Source organism: Hipposideros armiger, unplaced genomic scaffold (assembly GCF_001890085.2).
Source record: "Hipposideros armiger isolate ML-2016 unplaced genomic scaffold, ASM189008v1 scaffold_10, whole genome shotgun sequence".
Taxonomy (NCBI): domain Eukaryota; kingdom Metazoa; phylum Chordata; class Mammalia; order Chiroptera; family Hipposideridae; genus Hipposideros; species Hipposideros armiger.
In genome coordinates, this window is record NW_017731360.1 from 820183 (window position 1) to 843025 (window position 22843).

The following is a 22843-nucleotide window of genomic DNA, read 5'->3' on the forward strand; positions in this document are numbered from 1 at the left end:
GCTGCAGACCAGGGCTTCATAGCATTCCGTGGCAGAGCCTGGACTTGAGCCCGCGCCGGTCTGGCTTCGGAGCTTGTGCGCCACGGCCAGAGATGCAGGGATGGACGGAGGGGGAAACTCCCTGGGAGAAGACCCCGCTCAGGACAAATTCTGCGGTGAAGTCTGCCCCTTCCGCGTTCCCCGGCATGTCGTCCCAAAGGAAGTCTGGCTGGGCAGGGCGGGAGTCAGGGGTCTCCCACAGACAGCCCGCCGGGCTTCTGAAACCAAGGCGGCTGCGTTCTGCCTCGGCGGCCCCGCTGCTAAGTACCGCGGGGTGGGCTGTGCCGAGCATTCGGGCTGGAAAACAAGCAAGCACAAAAGAACACATAGGAAGGCCTCTAAAATGCTAATGCGGCGCCCGCGCGGCTGGCGACTGCGCAGCCCGGGGCCGCGGTCACGGCGCTGTGCCTCGTTATTGCTGCCGGGCCGGCGGTCGGGAGCAGCGGGGCGCGGGGCCGCACGCGGCGCGGCTGATGGCGGCGCTGATGGCGCGGCGGCGCGGCGCGCAGGCTCAGCGGGCGCCCGGGCTTGGGGGGCTGCGCGCTCCGGGGCCCCGCGTCCCCGTGGCCGGAGCGGGAGGGTCGGGGGTCGGTGCCGAGAGCCGGGAGTGGGCGCCGTGTCCCCACCGGCCGGGCCACGGCGGAGGCCTGCACCCGATTCCCAACTCCTATTAATTGTCTCATTAAAAAGTACTTCTTTTAAAAATCAAAGAAGTGATCAACTAGCCGTGAGAAGCTCAAACAATGCAGCAATGCATAAAGTAAGAAGCGAAAAGGCCTCCGAGTCTTCCTTTCCAAACCTCTCCAGAGAGAACCACCGTTTACAGATAGGCATGTAGCCTTCCAGATTTTTAATATCATAGCCGTTTGATTTAAAGAAAAAAAAATCAGTCAAATCATAAAACAGTTCTTTTCCCACCCTTAAATGCAATCCTGTTATATACTCTCATCTTTCTTGCTTTTTTCCATGTAAAAATGTGCCTGGAGATCTTGCCACGGTATCGGGTCTAATCCTGTCTAATTCTTTCCAAAAGCCATATAATATTCTAGAGTACCAGGGTACAATAATTAATTTAACCTTTCTCCTGCTACTACTAATTAAATGCTTGCTATACCAGGCCTTTAACTAAGCACCTTATCTGTACCGTGTCATTTAATCACCATAACAGAGGCAAATGTAAGAAATCCTTTTTTCAGGAATGTAGAAAGAGGCACAGGGAGGTGAAGAAACTTGCCTGAGGTCACACAGCTAGTAAGTGGCAAAGGCAGGATGCAAACCCAGGTAGACTTGACCGGGGAAGTCTTGCTCGTCTCTGAAAAGTCAGTGCCCAGCCAAATGTATCAGTCAGGTCACTGAATATTAGGTGGGGGCTCTTTCCCTACTCTGTTAGCTCCTTAGCCCATATACGAGCTCTACATACATCTGTGTTTTTATGGGATTTTCCTGATTTCATCCTGATGTTTCTAACACAATGATTTTTACCTAGGGATTAAAAAATTGCAATTGTATTATAGTTACTTGGTAAAAAACAACTACTAGAGGGTATGAAATGAAAAGTGATTTTTTTCCACTCCTGATTTCCAGTTTCCTCTTCAGAGGAAACCCCTGTTAGCAGTTTCTTATGTATCTTCTGCACATTTTCAATGCATATGCTTTTCCATATAAATGGTAGCATACTAGACAGGCTTCCGGAAATTTTCTGAATACACGTGTATCTACATGTTTCACATATAGACTTAAGATTTACTTGGCTTGTTCCAAGAAATATCCTGTTGGTATTTTAATTGGGATTATGTTATATTTATAGCATAATTTAGGGAGAATTGATATCTTTAGTGAGTCTTTTTAATCAACATCACAATCTGACTTTCATTTACTCTGGGACAGAGACAGTAAATGCTCACCAAGTATTTAATTTGTTCCCCTGAATTTCGCTGCTTCTTGCAGATGACAGGGGGCTACATAACTCGTTCTGGTCAGTGAAATATGAGCAAAAGTGACATGTGACACTTTGGGGCTGAGGCAATGACAAACCCAAGCGTGACTCGCAATTTTGTCTTCCCTTGCTTTGGTGATCATGGAAGCATGAGGCATTACAGGATCAAAGCAAACCCATTGCTGAGCCACACATGGAGGACAGCTGTTGTGAACATTTTTGGAGATACATACAACCGACTTCAGGTGAGAAAAATAAGCTGGTATTGTGTGAAGTCACCGAGATGTTGGTGCTGGCTTTGTCTGCAATGTCATTTAGGCTATACTGCCTGATATGCCCTCAGTAGGGTTTTAAAGTTTTACTCTTATAGATTTTGCACATTTCTTGTTAGGCTTGTTTCTTTTTTGTTGCTATTATAAATAGGATTTTCTTTTCTTCCTGTACACTTTCTAATGGCTTGTGATTTCTATATAGGAAAGCTATCTATTTTTATAAGCATATTACATCTGTAATCAGCCATCTTACTGAAACTCTTAGATTTTCTAATAGATTTTTCAGTTGGTTATCTTGGGTTTACCTTTCCTTTTTTTTCTTATCTATTTGCTAGTATGGATACCTGGATCATTTCCAGTTTGGGGCTAATATGAATAAAGGTATTATGAACGTTTGCGTACAAGTCTTTTGGAGGACATTAGCTTTCATTTCTCATGGTAAAATACATAGGAATAGAATTGCTGGGTTGCAGGGTCGGTGTACAGTAAGTCCTCACTTAATGTTGTCAATACGTTCTTGGATTTTAAGGGAAACCATGTATCACAAAACCAATTTTACCATAGGCTAATTGATATAAACAAGAGTTAAAAGTTCCTACGGCATCTCATCCATGTTATAATGAAACAATGATGAACGAAAAGATATTATTTGAGGACCTGCCCTATACTTAATTTGATAAGGAAGTATCAAACCTTTTCTCAAAGTGTTTGGCATGTCCGTCAACAATGTATGAGAGTTCTGGTTGTGCATCCTTGCCAACACCCAGTGTTGTCTGGATTTTGTTTTGATACTTAAGATGTATAGATCATGTTAATGCATATCCATCTATTCTTATTTTATTAAGAATTTTTCTTTCTGACTTTAGAATCTGGAGTGAATCTTGAAATTTGTGAATTCTTTCCAGCATCTATAAGATGATCATATAGTCCCTATTCTTTGATTTGTTGAATTAAGAAAGTTTCTAAAATTGAACTGACCTTGCATTCCTGGGATGAACTCAAATTTAGTCATGTAGGTTAGTCCTTTAATATGTGGCAGGTTCTGTTTGCTAATAATCTATTTAGATCATTATTCACTATTCATAAATAAGACATTTCATTTGGGGTTCTTTTTTTTTTTGTAAGATTTTAATGTTATACTGGCTTTGAAAATGGATTTACAAGCTTTTTAGTGTCCTCTGCTCTGACCCAGTGATTTTGGACTTGTGGTTTCTATATGATGTTTTTTCAGCGTTGGTTGGTTGATTTTGACCTCATGAAAGTTGTGGGCAGACCAATGCTGCCTGTTGTTGTGTGAGCACCATGCCTATAGTCACAATATACTGAGGCAGTGTAGCTAGTGGTTAAGAGCATAGGCCCTGAAAACTGGTGGGGTCAAATTCCAGCTCTGCCACTTGCTATCCACAGGGGGCAGCTGAGGCTCAGAGGGGCAACTGGTTGGGTCAGAGCATAGAGATAAGAAAGTTTTGGGATCCTCATGTATAAAACAGGGACAATAATAGCATCTGCCTCTTAAGTAGTTAGGAGATGCAGTGACAGGTAAAGATACTAGAATAGAGCCTGGTATGCCGTAAGCGTGTGGGAGACATTACAGCAAAGCTGGTTCCAACCTCTCAGATGAATTGAATCAAGCTGTTGCAGTTCTCTGCTAATCCACAAACATTTGTGTCCTTTCCCTGGTGGCAGTGGTTTCTTTTTTGTTTTTTTTTTCAGTTATTTGTTATTTGTTTTTAGTTTTTGACACAGTGTAAGGATGTGAGAAAAGCCAACTCAAGCTTCCTTGGAAGTTCAACTGGGTTGGTGGTAGGAACCATCTCCCAGATGGGTCCAGCCTGACCCACTCAGATCCCTGGAAATTGGGTACCAAGAGTGATGTCTTCTTCATCACCCATTCCCTTCATCTGCTCCTATTTTCCTTAAAGAAGTGAAAATGACGAATGCTTTGATCAGGCTAGGTTCCTGGCTATTGCTGCATTTTCTGTCCTCCCTCCTTCTCTCCCTCCCCCCCATTTTGAATGATTCTTTCTAATTTTAATTTTTCTAGAAGCTAGATCTAAGGCTTCCTTCTTAATATCCTGCCTCTGAGGGTGGAAGGCTACCTGGCTTTCCCCAGTGGAATAGCAAGAAACTAGGGGTGCTGATGGCTGTCAGGGGCTGCTTCAGAAGGGAGAGAGCCCCTTTCTATCCAGGTGTTTGAGCAAAAACAGGATGGCCACTAAATATGGAGGCTGCAGTAGGGATTCAGGCATTGGATGACGGGGGTGGGCACTGGGAGTGGGGTGGGGTAGATTGGACGATGAATAACTATTGGGAAGAGCTTTAAAGGTGAACAGTCCTGAGTACAAGTTCGTACCTCTGCAACTCCCTAATAGTGTGATTTCTGGCAAATAACTGCTTTTCAGAGCCTCAGTTTCCCCATCTATGAAATGGACACAATAATACCTACCTAACAGGAGGAGGTTGTGAAGGACCAAAGAAATACTGGGGATCAAATGCTGTTTCTTTTCACCCAGAGATTCTGTGAAGCAGGGAGGACTCTTCCTAATGTTCAGTAAGATGAGCATTGTTGTTTTTGGCATCTGCCCCTCTTTGCCGCTCACCCCCAACTTTCTACAAAGCACAGCGTGTGCTTGGCTTTAGAGGTTTCACATTAGAGGGTTTAGATTGTGTGGAGGCTGTGGCTACAGGACCAGGTACAGATGCCACTATGAGTGGGTACTGCGTGTATTTGGGTGGTTTCTGTTATATTTGGCCTCACTGGCTACTTTCTCCAAAGTTTGTGAATTAGATATGTGGGCATCATTGGGATGTCCAGTTTGGTAAAATGACCTTCCTTGGACTAGAAATGCAGTTGCCTGTTGACTTCCTGTGGGTCTGAGGAGAGTCAGGTTTCAATGTTCATTCCATTGTATCGGAAAACACACACACACACACACACACACACACACACACACAAAGGATGCAGTTGAATACCAATGCAAGCCATTACATTTTTGAGTTTTCAGCTAACAATTTATGATGTAGAAATTTCCAAGAGAGGAAAGATTTGGAGCTTCACATACAAGCCTGCCTGTCTTGAGGTTTGATGGTTAAACATTACATTCTAGAACTACAAGATGTAATAATAAAAAATTTTGGGAAAATTTCCCTATAATGGCAGATGGAGATTAAAATGCATTTGGGGACATTTCCAACATACATGAACATAGTGGATGAATGCAAGTCCTAAATGAGCTAACCTGTGGGAGCCAAGTTCTGCCCTCACACCTCCAATTGAGGGGGGTGTTCAAAAGACCGAAGGGTCTTTAGCTAATTAGATTGTAAGGGGTGGGGTAAGAGTTAAACAGCTGCAGCAGCAGGTTGGTGAGATAAAGTGATTCTGGAACAAAAGTAGTTTTGGTTTGGAGTTTCAGATTATAAAAGATGCCAGCACCAGCAAAGATCTAAGCAGTGCGAGTATGGACATAAAATGACGCTCATTCTGCAGTGGGGGTAAACCGAGGCTCAGAAATACAAAGATTTCTAGAGGCTACCCAAGGAGTCAGGTGTATTTGAGATAATAACACTCCCGGCCTTCCACACAGATCCTCTCCATCTGGATCTAAACACCCTGCTGTTTAGGCTGGGCTGGCATGAACACCACCAGGATTACAGATTCTCCTTCTGTAGGTGCTAATTAGCGATGCGGAGGACAGAAACCAAATCCCAGCCAAGGCTGTGTCCTATGAGCTCCGTGTAAGGAAGATCTGGCTGCATCTCCCAACCCCTGCAGTTGGTCCTCCCCAGAGGCTGAGAGTGTGATGACTCTCAGTGCTTCATCCCCCCATTTGCAGAAACAATTCAAAGTCATCGGCACTTGGTAGAGGAAGTGTCTCTGGGGTGGTGGAATGCCCACTGCTGCTTAGCTGTGGGATCCTCACTAAGCTGGGACTGAGGGACTGGGTGGTGGCATGCTTTGTACCGTCTGATGTGGCCCCTCTCTCTCTCCTCTTCTCATTCTCCATACTACCCAAATCTTCATAAATTCTGCTGGAACTCACTAAATGCTCAGTGTAAATGGATTTCTGGTGGACACTGGTCAAGGGGCTGAGCTTTGCACCTGGCGTGATAGAGGGTGGAACAGAGACATCACAGGGGAGCTGAATCTAGACCAAAGGTGTGTGAGTCTGGGGACTCAACCCACATCAGAGGAGGGTTTAAAAAGTCCTTTTGTAGGTCTCCCAGGCTGAGGTGACATCTGGGTTTCATGATCAATACCCTGTATGTGTAGTGGAGGAATGCGAACCTTGAGAGGTTGTTAGATGGCTGGCCACGGGCTCGGCTCTTTCCCCATCTGGGGCTTTAGATCCTGACAGCAACACTCAGCCTGGCTCTCCTGAAATCCCTCATGCCTAGAGAGAGAATTGTTGGGGGCCAAGTGGCAACCCACTGAGTGATGAGCTCTGAAAGCAGGGAACAGGCCGTCCAGACAGCAGGACTTTGCTATATGGGTCAAGGCCACTCAATTCACGATCTATGAAGATTTTGGAGGCTGCTTTCTGGAAGCCTGAAACACCCAAGGACCTCTGTGTTCCTGGCTGGCCTACGTCCAGCCCCCTCCCTGCAGCAGCCCCTGGCTCCTCTCCATCACTTGAATGTACCCTGGGCTCGGCTGGCTCAGAGGTCAGTTTCCCATCCCAGCATCCTCACCTGCTTTCCATGCGTATGTTTCCGTGCTAACAACAAAAGCACTAGAGGAAAGGGGACTCTTTTCTCTAGAGCATTTATTATTAGGGGCCCATGGTTACCCGGAGAAAAAAACACCGACTTCCAAATTCTGCTCTGGAAACCAAACCTAATTTAGGGAAGTACAATGTGCTGAAGAAAGATTGCCTCTTAATTTTAGATTCATGTGGAATGCAGGCAGGACGGCAGAATCCCTTAACATAACACAGGCTTTTTTGGTGGTGTAACAGAATAATAAATCCTTGAGGAATTCCCCAAGCAAGGTAAAGTAGGATAATATACATTTCTTAATATTGCAGAAGTTTCCTTAATCTTATTGTTTAAACTTTTCAATAAACCGTAATGTTTATTAGTAGTTTTTCATTTCCAACTGTCAGATAATTCCTTTTGCTAAGTTGGGGTAAACAGGGTCCCCCAGTGGCTCTGGTTTCAGTTTTGTGTGATATATATCTGACCAGACACTTGATGTAATAGAGAAGTATTGTGTTTTCCAGTGTTGAACTTAGAGGTTCAACTGTGTTAATGCAATTGAATTGATTGTAATATTTTATAAAAGTTTCTCCAACGGAAATATGGTTAGTGAATCGAGTTGTCAGAGGTTATGAGAGGCACGTAGAGAGGCTGGCTTGCCGTGCAGGAAGTTTCTGGCTAAGTACTGGCGGGCGGGCAAGGAGGCTTGGTGTGAGGCTTTTATTCCCTGTTTTCTCAGAAGAGGTGCATCAGAGGGAAGGGCAGCCGGGTTTCCCCCAGGAAGGTCTACACGAGGGACAACATGCATTTGTGTTTTGTAAAGGGTATGCGTTTGTCAACAGTGAGCATGGCATGGCTGGTTCCATATAGGACCTCCTTTGCTGGGCACCCCCAATTAGAGTCGATTGGGAAGTTGAGGAGGCTACACCAAGCTGGAGACTGAACTGGAGAATTCCAAACCCCTTTTGCAGGGAAGGGTGGCTGATGGCAATGTTAATCACCACGGAGAGAGAACTTTTTCTTTATCAAATGCCCTCGAAGTCCTGTTATTCTTGCAGAGGAAAATCCTATCTTAAATGATCAGCACAAATGATGAAGAAATTCATTTTACCCTCTCCCTTGACTCTTTTTTAATTGATTTTTCTCCCCCTCCTGGAAATGGCAAATAATTTAACATTGTTACAAAATTCCTTCCGCTCAATAGCAGATGGGAAAAAAACCCACCAACCCCACAATCACAGTAAGGAAAAGGGTAAAAATCCCATTCAGATAATGAGGTCTATAACTGAGCCATTAGTTCTGCTTGAAGCTCCTGCCAGCCCCAGATTAAGTTGATGGCCAGTCCTGTGTTTTTAGATTCCTTCGGTAGCACACTCTGCATACCCTTTCACCACCTGCTGGGTGGTTCTGGCATTCTGGTCTCTCAGAATTAAAAGACAAAAAATTGGCCCGGGATGTTTTCTGCTTTCTGTGCAGGTGCCTGTATGATGGAGAGGATGCTCAAAGCAGAAGCCTGTTGGTTTTCCGATGCTGAATTCCAGTTCCCTGGCCTTCTGATATTTAGCAGTCTGAATATAATTTTCAGAAAAGACTGGATTGAATGGCGCAATCAGTAGAGAAGGGTTCTGAACTCACCTTTCGCAATTTCTTCTTCGCTCTTTTTTTAAATGATGCTCTAAGCTAGTTAGAACCCACGGGACTGGAGGCACAGTGGTGAGCCTGTCTTCCATAGGGTTGTCTTTGAGCCTTGCAGCTCTTTTCTGCCTTAGGATTTAGATCTGCTCTGGGGGACCTGAGAATGGAATCTGGGCTGTCCAATATTGTAGCAACTAGCCCTGTGTGGCTATTTAAATTCAAATTCAAGTTAAGTAAATAAAGCTAAAGTGAAAACTTAGTTCCTCAGTTGCACTAGCCACATTTTAAGTTCTCAGTGGCCATGTGTGGCTAATGGCTACTGAATCAGACAGTGTAGAACATTTCCACCATCACAGAAAATTCTACTGGGCAGTGTCTGCGTGAGTCTCTGGGCCTGGTTACCCAAGCTGGAGGCTAGACTATACAGTCGTGCACCACTTAATGACAGGGAAACGTTCTGAAAAATGCATCATTAGGTGATTTCGTCATTGTGCAATGGTATATAGTAGTAGATAGTACAACCTACTGCACACCTCGGCTGTATGGTACAGTTGATTGCTCCTAGGCTACAAGCCTGTACAGCATGTTACTGCACTGAATACTGTAGGCAATTGTAACACAATGATAAGGATTTGTGTATCTAAACATAGAAAAGGTACAGTACAAATATGATATAAAAGATTAAAAAACGGTACACCTGTATAGGGTACTTACTATGAGTGGAGCTTGCAGGACTGGAAGTTGCTCTGGGTGAGTCAGTGAGTGTGTGGTGAGTGAGTGTGAAGACCGAGGACATTACTGTCCACTGCTGTAGACTTTATAAACACTGTACACAATTTATAAAATAACACAAGATTAAATCAAGCACAAGGGAAAATGATGCAATCAAGAGATGCGGTAAACATGACAGGTATGAGGCTGCTGCCAGCATAACACCACATGCTGTTTTACAGCAAGAATTTTTTTTTTATAGATAGAAAGAGTACACTTTAAAATACTGATAAAAAGTATAGTATAGTAAATATATAAACCAGTAACATGGTTGTTTATTATCATTTTCAAGTATTATGTACTGTATATAATTTGTATTGCTATCCTTTTATTCCACTGGCAGCTCAGTAGGTTTGTGAGTAATGCATTGTACTACGATGTTATGACAGCTGTGACGTCACTAGGTGATAGGAATTTTTCAGTTCCATTATAATCTAATGGGATCACCATGGTATATGTGCTCTGCCATTGACCAAAATGTTGCTGTGGTACATGACTGTATTCAAGACATACAACTGGAAAGGCCACAGAATTTGATGCTGCTTAGACAGTAAGGCTTACTGTATAAGGGCAGACAGCAAAAAGGAGCCTATATAGACAGCCTACAGAAGAAAGAACATATGAATCTGGGCTCTCTTTGAGCAAGGCTGCTGGCAGCCACCGGTTGGGTTGAAGTGGGGCCCTGCCAGGTGTAACTCTGCCAGGTGACCATGATGTGATGCTGTGATGCATTTGATCCCAGTTGGTCTTAAGGTTCCTAGCAGAGGGACTGGACTATGCCAGAGTCCCAAGGCAGGAGGAGAATAGCACATTCCAGGAATTGGAGGGCATCACTCATGCTAAGGAACTGACAAGGTGAATGCTAAGCAAAGGCACTGGCTGTGATTGGACCCACTGTGTACCAAGGCTGAGCATGATGTCAAGGTAGCAACCTCAAGACCTCTTCCCACTCAAGCTTTCAGAGGGTCTGTCCTATGTGTAACCTTCAGTTGAGGCCCTAGGTTTCTCACCTTCTTCCAGCGCTGGAGTAATGAGCCTTCCTTGGAGATGGTGTCCGTCAGGCTTCCAGCCTCCAGGAAAATGCTCATGGAAGGTGTGGCAGATTTTCATTTCCAAAGATGGCTGCACCCATATACATTCGGCTCATGCTCTTCTTACAATGTGAGGTTAAGCCTTGCCTTCAATCTGGATGGACCTTGATAATTGCCTTGATCAAGAGAGTGTAGAGGAAATGAGACTGAATGACTTTGGAGGTTAGGTCATAAAAGGTGATAGGTACCTTCTAGGCAGCTTCTCTTCCCCATTCCCTCCCCTACCTCCTCCTCCCCTCTCTTTCCCTCCTCCTCCGCTGCATGCTCCTTGGGACCCCTAAACTGCCATGTTAAGCAATCTGATTACCTTGAATCTGACATGCTGGAGAGATCATGTGAAGCGGCTACTTGGAGAAAGAGAGCGATGCCTGAGGAGCCCCACCTGGTCCAGCACCTAGCTGGGGCCCCACACATCATGGAGCAGAGACAAGCCACCCCTGCTCTGCCCTGTTGGAATCCCTAACCCACAGAACCTAAGAGCAAAATAAATGGATGTTTTATGCCACTTAGTCTTGGGATACTTGGTTACACAGCCATCATAACTGGAATAGTGAGTCTGGTGGGATCCTTGAAGGTAGGGAAAAGTACCAGCTTTTCATATTGGTGACCTAGAGCATCCCTGACAGGTGCTAGAAGCAGCAGGGTGCTTTTGCAAATGCAGTCAGACCATGTGAATTTAGAATTTGGAACTTGGTTTGGTTTCTAATCAGGGCCAGGCTAGAACTTCCCTGAGCATCTCCCATCAAGAAAGAATTTGAAAAATCAAATAGGAATGGCAGCTGAGTGAGGGAGAGTGCTTTAGTTAAATAAGAGGACAACTGCTTTTGGAGAGACCCAGCCAAGTGTGCATTACTATTTACACATAAACTATTGATATGCTTACCATAAATCCTTGTCAACCCACCAAAGTGGGCCCCTAAGGACCTAGTTATGGGAACTACAACTAGGTTTGTTACATTTAGAGCTTGGCTAACATCAATCTAGTCACTTGCACTTAAACAAATAATAATTGATGAGCATTTCCCAATTGGTCTTAAAATCCAATTTCTACTTTTTTGGGATTAGACCAGCCCCTGCACTGGTTGGTGTGAGCAATCATTGCTATTGTTTATTGAGAGCTTCAAATGTGCCAGGCAGGCACTGTGCTGGGTGCTTTAACCTGGAATGTTCTCATTTAACTCTTGCAGCATGTCTTTGAGGAAGGGCCTAGAATTATCTTTATTTTGAAGATGAGGAAATCATGGCTCAGAGAGGTAGAGTGACTTATCCAAGGTCTCCCCACAATTTGACTTCAGAGTGTGGGTAGGTGACTAACATGCTGACTCAGTCTCTCCAAGGGAGCCTTCTCCATCTTCCCAAATGGTCTGGTGCAGGGCAGCTGGCACAGCACCCAGGAGCTCTGAGCTCTATGTGTGTGCATGGGTGAGAGGTCTTCTTGTGGGTGCCAGTGCAGTAGACTGTGTGACTTTGGACAAGTCATGTCCCAATTCAGGGAAGTTGGTCTTGAGGGTCTGGAAGCTCCCAGTCTTGTCAAAAGGGCTCTCTGAGCAAATATTCCCTTAGGTTGCAGCACCTGTTTGCAAAGCCTGCTACCGATGCCTTAATTAATTATTCAGGCTGACATCTCCAGCTCCAAAATCAGAGGGTTGAGAAAAGATCATAGGAATAGAATCAATGTGAACTTGGCTGATAATCGCTGGTCCCAGGGTTGTGTGAAGAGAAGAAAACCCTCCAAATTGGTCTTCTCTTACACTTTGGCCCTAGTTCTGCCAGCGGCCAAGATAAAACCCTCCACCCTCAATAATTAATGAGCAGGAGCGCCCGGGGCCTTGGCCCCCAGGAGGAGACCCCTCCTGGTGGCTGCGAGCCGGTGGAAGCCTTGCACGAGGGCACACCCACGTGTGCCAGCCGGTCGGTCGGGGGCGCGAACACTGAGTCACTGCGGCTGACCCAGCAAAGTGCTGAGAGTGTGACCAGAATGAAGGGCTGCTCTGTCTGTCTCCGAGGTGGCGTGGCAGATCAAATCACAGCGGATCAGGCGCCGAGATGTTGCCTTGCTCTGAGTGACAGAAGTTAATAATTAGTGACAATGATTGACAGATACACTCCATCTGCTGCTCCGACGCCTAGGAGCAGTTATTCCACAACTGTCTGCGGGCACAATGAACTCCCCCGGGAGCGCAGGCTGGCCCGTGATTGACAGCTGCCTCCAAGAGAGACAGGCCACTGACGGGAAAGTCGCTGTCAGCAGAAGCTCTCTGGTCCCCCCGTGTTCTTGAGGAGGCTCGCTCGCTGTATACATTTATTCTGTTTCATTTATCATGTCAGCCGCGGTTTTAAATAGATTACTAGCTAACCTGTTTTTTTAACTGGAGAGTTTTCTATGGGTAAATTAGAAATATCCGTGGATGTCGACTACTTCCCGGGACCCAGGTCTTCCTCTAGTAGTTTGTTCTCTGGGTAGATGGAGAAGAGGCGATAGGCGCTTACCTGGGTTGCAGATTTAACTGATCTTTCCATTAAAATCAAAATGGAATCTTTAACCAAAAGCCCTGTAAAATGGTGCTGAGCATTGCGTGGTAAACCTGGCCTCCAAAGTCCAAACTAAAGCACGAAAGCACCCTATTTTTTCCCCTAAGAAATAAACGTGTCTCTGAGAGTGCTTTTAGTTGACATAACTTGGAACAATTGCTCCTTATTTACATTTTTAGACGATGAGAAGAATTCTTTGACAATTCGGAACCCTAAGCTTTCTCAGGATGAACTGTTTATTCCCTGGTGGTTTCATGGTTGAAATCTGGAACTAACTAGCTGGGTATTCTTAAGTGTAGGTTACAGTTCTATCCAGACCAAAGTCCCTGCCCCATTTCTTCCCTGAGTATTTTTATCCGAAATTAAAGCTCAGCTTCAAACCAGCCCCCATGTAACTGGAGGACTTGGACAGCTTCTAGCCCTATTATAAATAGGAAAACAGAATTATATATATATTTTACTAGAGGAATTGTCGTCACCTAATTGTTCCTATATAATTTGTTTGGCTTTCTGGAAAAAAATGCATTTTAATTTTGCTTCATTTAGGATCCTGCAGATAGGCTTTCTGGGCCATTACTTACTCCTCTCTCTTCTTTTGTCCCCCTGATGCTTCAGCATAATTTAAAGGACTGTCCATCGTGGTTATGAATAAAAGCCTACTTAAATCCTGCTATTTAAAATACAGTGAACCCTGTTTATATTGATCTCATCCAGAATGTTTTCCCGCATATGATGTCCATCTTTTAAAGTACGGGTCATGTTTCCTCTTGAGATGTTTTCTTATCTTATTCCCCTAAAATGATATAAACAGTTTCAGTATTCCCGATAATTAGGTATGCGGGTAAAGACAAGACATCCTGTTCTTTTTCAAGTTTTTAAATGATCGGGGATACCAGAAAATGAAGTCATGGGGAGTACAAATGTTTGCCTCTTACCCAGGGACCTGTTTTCCTCCCTGTTTGTGTGGGTGGTGTCTCTCGTGTCTTTTCTAGAGAGACTTTGTAAAAGGTGTGTTGATGGAATGTGTTTATCTAATTTTAGTCCATCAGTTGGAAGGTCACCACCTTCTGTTTTCCTACTTTAAACTTGCCTCAGTTAGAGTTACAGTGGCCTTAAGAGGCCAGGCACTGTGCCACTCTCAGAGATGTGGAAAATCCTCCAATAGTTGACTACCTATTGAAGGATTGGACCAGCAAACTGGAATTATACTATTTCACGAATAATGCTGTGATGGCGGAAGAGCAAGGGCTGAGAGTGCCCAGGAAGAGAGGCGCTTACTTGGGTCTCCAGTGGTCAAGGAAGCGTTAGGTTTCTAGGCAGAAACCTAAGGAAGGGGAAAAGGGCAAGAATGAGGGTGTTTCAAGCCACAAGAATGGCATGTGGGAAGGATCTAAACAAAGTTCAGGGTGTTGCTGTGTAAGGAAGTGGAAGTCACATCTCTCAGTATTGAAGAGTCTGGACTTGATGTTCAGGACCTGCACGTTAGGAAGATCACTCTGCGGTGATCTGCAGCATGGCTTGGAGTGGGTGTGAGATGGGAGGCACGGTGTGGTTAGGAGGCTGTTGCAGGAAGGACCGTGGCCAGGCTAGGGGAGCCTCTGCGGGAACGGACGGGTGAAAATACATGGCAGAGGCCTCCGGGCAGTAGACTCACTCGGCTTCGGTGATGAGGATGGAGTAAAGTGCTGCACTCTGACTTGCGCGACTGGGCGGAAGGTGGGGCTGTTCTTTAAGAAGACAGACTTAGGAGGAGGAGCATGTCGGGGTGGGAGAAAGATGATGAGTTAAGTTTTGGACATATTGAGTTTGAAATGTCTGCAGTCAAAGCCAGCTTCGTGGGTATGCAACCTGGGAGGTTGCGCTGCACCCAGAAGTGCCCGACACTTAGTTTAATGCTCTGCTGTCACTGTCTTGAAATTCGTTTGTTGTTGTTTTTTTTTCTTAATTTTCTTGGGGAACAGTGTTTTTTTTCAGGACCCATCAGCTCCAAGTCAAGTAGTTGTCTTCAATCTAGTTGTGGAGGGCACAGCTCCTGGGCCCATGTGGGAATCGAACCGGCAACCTTGTGCCACAAGCCTGTGCTCTAACCACCTGAGCTAACCAGCCGCCCCTGTCTTGAAATTCTTAATAAACTTTGAACAAGGTACCCCCCACATTTTCATTTTGCACTGGTTCTGTGCCCAGTTCATCCAAGTGGAATAGTCAGGTTAGCAGCTTGATATCTGGCTCTAGAAGCCAGGACCAGAGAAAGAGGTCTGGGATGCTTTAGCAAAGAAAGAGGTATTTAAAACTGTGGGAGAAGATGGGCTCATGAGGGAGAACACGAGGAATGAGAAGAGAAGAATGTCAAAGACAGGACCTGAGATACAGAGAATGTGAGGGGCAGGCTCTAAGCAGGAAGAATGCTCAAATGCAAAGACTGTTACCTGTTGCTTCATTTTGCCTTTGACACAAAGCACTGAAGGTTAGTCATTGTCTTAACTCTGAGGAGTGTCTGGCTCTGTGTCAGGGTATCAGCTAAATGGCAAATCCAGTCAGCAAACAGAAAAAAAACCCCAAATCTTATAAGTCATCTGTAGTTATTATTATAGACATTTGCAGCATTCTTCAGATTTCAAAGCACCTTCATTTATTCATTCAACAGCTATTTATTGAGTACCTACTATGTGCCAGGCACTGTGCTGGGTGCAAAGGATATATCAGTGAACAAAAGAGACAAAACCCTGTCCTCATAGAGCTTACATTCTAGTGAGAAAAGGCATAAACATAATAAATAATACACATAATAAATAAGTGAGTTATGTAATATATTAGGTGATAAATGCTTTGGGAAAAAATAAAATCTCACTTAATTTTTCTTTTTTTAAAAAGATTTTATTGGGAAATTGGGGGGATGGGAACAGCGCTGGGAAATTGGGGGAAGGGGAACAGACAAGTTGCTGTCCTTTTGTTCTTCAGTGTAGTTGTGGAGGACGTTGCTTCACTGGCCCAACTTGGCACCCTCATTGCGCTCTTCCCGGGCGAGGCAGATCAGTCGCCGGCCTCTGGACGGCCGCTCACGGCGGCTGCTGGCCGCTCACGCTAGCTGCTGGCCACACACAATAGCCCATGGCAACCCACTGCAGCAGGGGCTGCTCTCTGTCATCGGTGACTCACGGCAGCCCAGCTCCAGGTCGAGCTGTTGTTCAGCATCTTAGCTGTGGAGGACAGTGTCACTGGCCGTCATATGTGGGATCCGAACCGGGGCCCTCTGGCGTCCCAAGCCAGTTCTTAACCCCGTGCCACTCGTCTGGCCCTAATTTTTCTTTTTCAAGAAAAAAATGACATTTTGCCTCCTGTAACATGAAGCATCATGGATGGGCACTGGGGCTCTAGTGTCATCTTCAGATCTGGTTTCTTTCTCTGTTTCCTCTGTGCTAACTATATTATCAGGTGGACCCTACCCTTAGGGATCGTCAGAGATGGTACAAGCAGACCCCAGTCTGCGCCGACCTTGCTGGCAAAAGTCCTGAGAGACTCGGCACGGAATGGCCTGGATTCCTTTGCCCTCCTCTGAACCATTCCTCTGCCTTGTAATCTTTGCAGTGGCCCAGTGTGGAAGTGTCCTTATTCTCATTTCAGAGCTAAGGAAGACGGAGGCTCGGAGAGGTGGACCTGTGTGCTGGGTCCAAAATATCTGACCCTAAAGCTTGTGCTCTCTCTGCAAGAGGTCCCAAGCCATAGTATAAATAAATTTAAAGACGTCATTCATCTCTCTCCAAATCTACTCTAAGGCTGAAAGGTGACAAATTTAAATAACTATGAAAGACTTAATTAGGGACATGATTAGGTAACCAGATGAATGTGTAAATGACAATTGCGTAGGAACTTAGCACAATCCTAAATGATAGGGATTTAGACATTTAAACACCCTCCAGTCCAATTCTTACCTCTAATAAGCAAGGAAACTGACATCTACAGAAGGGAAGGAACTAGCCTGGTTACCCAGCGAGCAGAGAAAGGGCAGGGCTGGGAGGGAGGCTGGGTCTCCGTGAATATGGACCAGCATGAATGACTGGGTCAGCCCACTCTGTAGTGTGTTTGAGTGTTCAGTAGCCACTTAGGTTGTCTGTGCTGGGCTAATGTCTACCAGCTGGCTAAACACCACCACTGGTGGGTTATCTAATGAATATTCACAGCCTCTTAACAATTTTATCATTTGCTAATTTAACTCCCCACTAGTTTTTCTGGGTGATAATAACATCACACTCTTACTGAGTACTTTTAGGTATTATGCTAAGAGCTTTACCTGCATCATCACGTTTAATCCCACCAGCGATCCCAGGAGATAGGTACTATTTCTAACCCCCTTCTACACATGAGACAGTTGAGTCTTAGAGGGATGAAGTCACTTGCCCTTGGGTCATGGATAGTGAGTGTTAGAGCCCAGATTTAAATCCAAGCCTGTCTGATTCTCCAGCCCAGGTTTTTAACCACTGGTAGAGCAAAAGTTTTTTGTTTTCCTTTTGAAAAAAAAATAAAAATAAAAAAAGAACATTAAAAACTAGTAATGGATACAAAGTACAGCTTGTTGCTTTCCCAAACCCTACAAGTACTTTTTTTCTTTTTGAGGTAGAGTCAGTCCCTGTTGAAAATAGAAGCTATCAGTTAAGTAGCAGAGTGTGCCTGGTGCCGAATGTGACTGAGGCTCAGAGTCAATGACCTTGATAAAGGTGTGTGACTGGCTCAAAGGGACTCTGAGGCTGAATGAAGCAGAAAGCTCCAAAGCCCTGGGACCTAGTTTCTCACTGTCCTCTGGGCTGGGACGTCCCTATTTGGAGGGAATTTATGCATCTCTGTCAGATGCACGCATGGTCTGTGAGAGGTTTCCCCAGGTTTCGCTGTCATCAAAAGAGCCAAGAGAATTACCGGCTTGAAATAATCATAATAGCTACCACTTACTGAGTGCTCATGTGCGGGGACTGGCTAAGAGCTTTATGTAATTGCCTGTCTTAATCCTCATATGAGCTGGTAGGAGAACAGAGGTAGGTAAGTCCTGTGAAGTACGTGCAATTATAATCCCCAATTCACACAAGATCCTGACTTGCTTAGAGGGTTTGATGATTTGCTGAGGGCTACAGTTTCTAAGTAGTAGAGCTGGAATTGGAGCCCAGCAAAGGCTGCCACCTTAGCCATCAGGCTCTAAGACCTGCCACAGAACTCAGAGGCACTTTTGAGGTTGCTGAGACTAACTGAGGCCAGAGAGGGGCAGGGGCCTGTTTCAAGGTCCAGAAGCAGAAGCAGGACAAGAATGGAAGTGACCCGACTCCTTGTCTAGTGCTCTTTCAACATACTGTCGAGCTTTTGAGCAATTTATGCTGCAGGGATTCCTAAAACTGTCCGAGAGGAAAAATTAATGAAAGTTCTATTCCTAAAACACTTTCTCAACTCAATATGCAAATAGCCATTATTACTTGGAGAGCTTGGCTTCAACCCTGCCCACCATCCTGCATTTTTCAGGCTGTCGATGACCTCATCTCCATCTTCATGAGTTCATCTTTGTTGAGGGACAGTAGTGTGCTCTGCCAGCGAACCTTCCACCCTTAGCTTATCGTGCTATCCCCAATAGAAAGTCTCTTTGGGGCTCCAGAGACCAAGCCCAGAGCTATGGTTATAAAACAGGTCACTGCTTCTGCACTGCTTTGTTGCTATGAACGTGCAAACTGCTAAGAGGAGCCAACGTTTATTGGGGATTTACTATGTGCCTGGTTCTCTATATAACTTGTCTTATTTAGTCTTCACAGCTGCCCTTTGGAGGAAGTTCTGCTTTTAACCCCATTTTACAGATGAGGAAAATAAAGCCCAGAGAGACAATGAGACTTGTCCCAAAACACGGCCAGGAAACGGCAGAGTTAGGACTTGAGCCTCTGGTATGATTTGTGTGACTTAAGATTCTGCGCTTTGCCTCAGGACTCTTAACTACATTTATGGGAAAGTTATCCCAGATTGTGGGGGAAAACTTAAGGAGCCATTTTCTTGCCCATGACTCACCTTGTTCATTGGACACGGGTCCAAAGCTCACCTGTACCCCCAAATAAGGACAAGCTGATGTGCCTGACAATTGTCTGCCTCAAGGCCTGAAGATGATCTAACTGAACTGCCAAACCCATGCTCCAATCCCTCAATTAAATGACCTTTTGTTTTCTGCAGACATTTTTTAAGCTCTTTGTATGAAGCAGTTACTGGGGATGGCAACGATATTCCTGCCTTCCCTCAGTGCATAATCTAGTGTGGAACACACAAAGACACAAGTAATTGTAGTAGTGTGAGGTGAGCACAATGGAGCAAGTACAGAGTACTCAGAGGCACACGGCAGGGGCATTGAACCCGGCCTGGCCTATGGGGTGCCATCAGGGGAGGCTTCCTAGAGGAGGTGGTGAGGTTGAATTCCATTCCTAGAGAATGACTAGGTGTGTGTTAGGCAAAGCAGGGGGTGGAAGAATGTTATAGGCAAAAACCTGAGGTGAAAGAGAGAAGGTGGGAGCTCCTTTCAAGACAGACCATTCCGTCTTTCCTATAGCTTTGCATACTTCTAAATCGCCGATGGTCATACCTCTAGGAACTAAAGCTGTTTGGCTCCAGAGACAATGCCCTGAACCTCCACTCCATGTACCCTTTCTTTTTTCCGGACGTTGTGTCTGGATGTGATGGCTGGAATTGTTGTCTCTGTCTTGGCCCCATGAGGGGAGCCAGCCCCAGGGCAGTGCTGATTCCCTGAGGATGCACAGTGGAGAGATGTAAAGAGCTTGAGTCCTTGATGACATCGTGCTTTTCTGAATCAGCCAGCCCTGGAAGTGGGCTCACCTCAGCTACTCTTAAATGAAATACTGTAGTGTTTGACAGCCTAAGGTTGAATCCAAGCCTTGCCACTCACTGGCCATGCAACTTTGGGTGAAGTAACTTTCCTGAGTCTTGGCTCCCTCATCTATAAAATCAGGATAATAATAATAATTGATAATCATTGCACTTACCCAGTGAGTGAGGTGGTGAGGATTACATGTGCTAATGCATGTCACGAGCTTACAGTAACGCCTGGCCTTAGGAAGTGCAAACAGATGGAAGCTATCAGTATTGCCAACACACGTTTTCATAGTCAGCTCACACTCCCAGCCCTTTCAAAGCTCTCAATGAATAAAAGGGAGACTTGGGCTAATCACAGTGCAGGTGGATCAGGGCTGTGACAGAGCCCAGAGCAGGAAGCCGTTAATGTCTGCAGGAGGGAGCAGGTGAAGCTCCACAGAGGCCAAGGGTTCTAGAAAGCGCTCAAAACATGAACAGAAATTTGAGGGTAAAGAGATGGAGGAAAGGCATTCCTGGTGGTGGGAGCAGCCTGAGCAAACATGTTTTAAGGGCTTTGTAAAGGGCAAGTAGCTGGTGTGGCTGGAATTCAGGTGTGGATGCTTGTGTGGGAGGAAGGCAACAAGGCTGGAAGCCTGGGTTGGGGCTAGATGTGGAAGGCCTGGGTTCCAGACTGAGGGGCTTGCTGTACGCCTCGAAGGGGTTCCATGGAACCATAGTGCTGAGGAATGCCGCTTAACATATGGACTCCACGGTGGCGAAGTCAGGGATGGAAATGCTGTGTACTTTGCAGTCCCACCAATGACCAATTTACGTTAGCATAATAAGGGCACTGACAAGTCCTGCAGCAACAAAACCTGTTTCACTTGGTTTAACCCAGTGCTTTACAAACTTATTCAACCACAAGGAACCCTTCATTCACGCAACATCCCTTACTGTGGGTCACACTTTGCGGGGGTGCAGTTCTAGTCACTGGGCAGCTGTCAAAAGGTTTGAAGCACTGGGGTGAGGTCTCAGTTCTGTGTTTTCCAGAGAGTCCTTCTAATTATGTAAACAATAAGCAGTCGAATGAAGTCACAAGAAAGCTGTCTCAAAGGTTTGACTCGCTCAGCTGAGGCTCTTTTACTTTCAGTGGGTGACTTCTCTTGGCTGTGTCCCTCTGAAAGTCTTCTTTCTACCTTTCAAGTATCCGAAGCAGAGAACTTCCTGCTAAGTACCTAGTTTTTCTTCTGACCTTCTTGCTGTGGCTCTTTAAAGCTGAAGGTTAGATAATTCAGGCTCAGCACTGGGATTGACACTTGAAAGGTACAATGGGGCTTTTTAACCTTTGGGGTTAAAGGTTATAGTCATGGGAGCTACAATTTGACTTGAAAACATTTTTGAAGTTTTTTCTTTTTGTTCCCCTCCCCTCCACTCCCCTCCCCTTCTCTCCCCTCCCCTGTACTCCCCTCACTTTCCCCCTCCCCTCCCTTTCCCTGCCCCCTCCTTCTGTTCCTTACAGAAGAGGTCCAGTTGAAAATGATGCTTTCTGAATTGGAAAATCCTGCTGAAGGCAGAACATATGATAAGCATTCCCCTTTGGAAGGTTTTGGCAAAGGCTGGGATTTCTCAATCTCCCCGAAGTGGGAGGAGGCTGGGACCGCTGAAAAAGTACCGTATTTCCCCATGTAGAAGATGCTCCCATGTATAAGAAGCACCTTAATTTTGGGGCCCGAAATTTGAAAAAAAATGTGTTACATAAAGTTATTGAACTCAAGTTTTATTCATCATAAAATTCATACAACTCCTCATCACTGTCAAAACTCCCAACCATTAGCTTGTCCTCATCTGTGTCTGATGACGAATCACTGTCTTCTTATATTGACTCTCATGGCCTTCTTCTGCAGTGGTGTTTTCAGTAGGGTTTATTCTTCCCATAGCCAGTCAGATTGTTTTCTCAGTTGGAGGAGGACCAAACTTACGTTCAGCAGCATGATTTCCATTCATTTTTGCAAACTGGATCACTTTTAACTTGAATTCAGCACTGTACGAAAATCTTTTCTGAGCCATTTTTGGGCAGAACATGGCAAAGCGTAACCTACCGTTATATCCCGGTAACAAGTGCGAAACAATGAGCGCGAAGACAACAAGCGCGAAAAAGCGGGAAATGCAAGTAAAAAAAAAAACTACAACCACTGTATAAGATGCACCCAGTTTTTAGACCCCAAATTTTTTGAAAAAGGGTGCATCTTATACATGGGGAAATACGGTAGGTTCCAGGGAATCAGCTTTTTGGGTGATTTGGATGCACCGTAAAGTTTGAAAACTACAGGACTGGGAGCGTTCAGATTTTAAAAATCCAACTTACACGGAGACTCTATAGGTGGAAACACTTCTTTCTCCATCTCCCGTCAGTGCTCTCCATCTCTGCCCATCCCCCAACCTGAGTGCTCCCCTCTAGGATTGGGGGCAGGCCCTATCCCAGTCCACACAGACTCGTAGCTGGTGTTTTTGCTGCTGGGATGCTGAGGAATGGGGCCCAGGTGCAGGAGCAAGGACTTGGGGGTGATGGAGGTGGCGGTGAGCACTCTCAGGGATTAATGCCACAGGTGCTGTCCGGCCCCATAGTGATGTGCCTGGTCCCACTCTGTGGGTGTCTGACTCCCATAGGGCTCCTGCTGTAGGGAAAGCTGCTCTGTTTGGTGTCTCAGGGGCTCTTCCTCCCTTCTGGCTTTGTTCCTCTCCCCTTCTTCTTTTTTTTAACCTCTCCATCACTGCAACATTGCCTTTGTCCTCCACACTGTGACAGATCAGCTCCTGGGCTAAGTCACTGGTGGCCATATTGGTAGTAACAAATCCTTGTAACTATTATTCTCCTTCCCCTTCTGCTCTTAGAGGGAATATCCCATCTCCTACCACACCAGGATCCCCACTTAGGAGGCTTTATCTTGCTCCTTATCCTGGAGAACCATGCAGTGGGGAGAAGACCTCCAGGCTGGGCTTATTACCGAAGAGGTGAGTAATATCTTTCCCACTGGGAGTTTTTGGTGCCCTAG

The 22843-nt window shown here is 45.4% G+C and overlaps 1 long non-coding RNA gene across 1 annotated transcript in view; it reads left to right on the top strand.

Annotated features, from left to right (window-relative positions):
• The first annotated feature begins 2068 nt into the window (after positions 1 to 2068).
• Positions 2069 to 22843, top strand: part of LOC109390917 (uncharacterized) — a 32602-nt gene continuing 11827 nt past the window's right edge. Inside the window, exons 1-2 of the long non-coding RNA XR_002125678.1 lie at positions 2069 to 2220; positions 22683 to 22802. This is a non-coding gene — a long non-coding RNA (uncharacterized LOC109390917). The remainder of the gene's footprint in view (positions 2221 to 22682; positions 22803 to 22843) is intronic.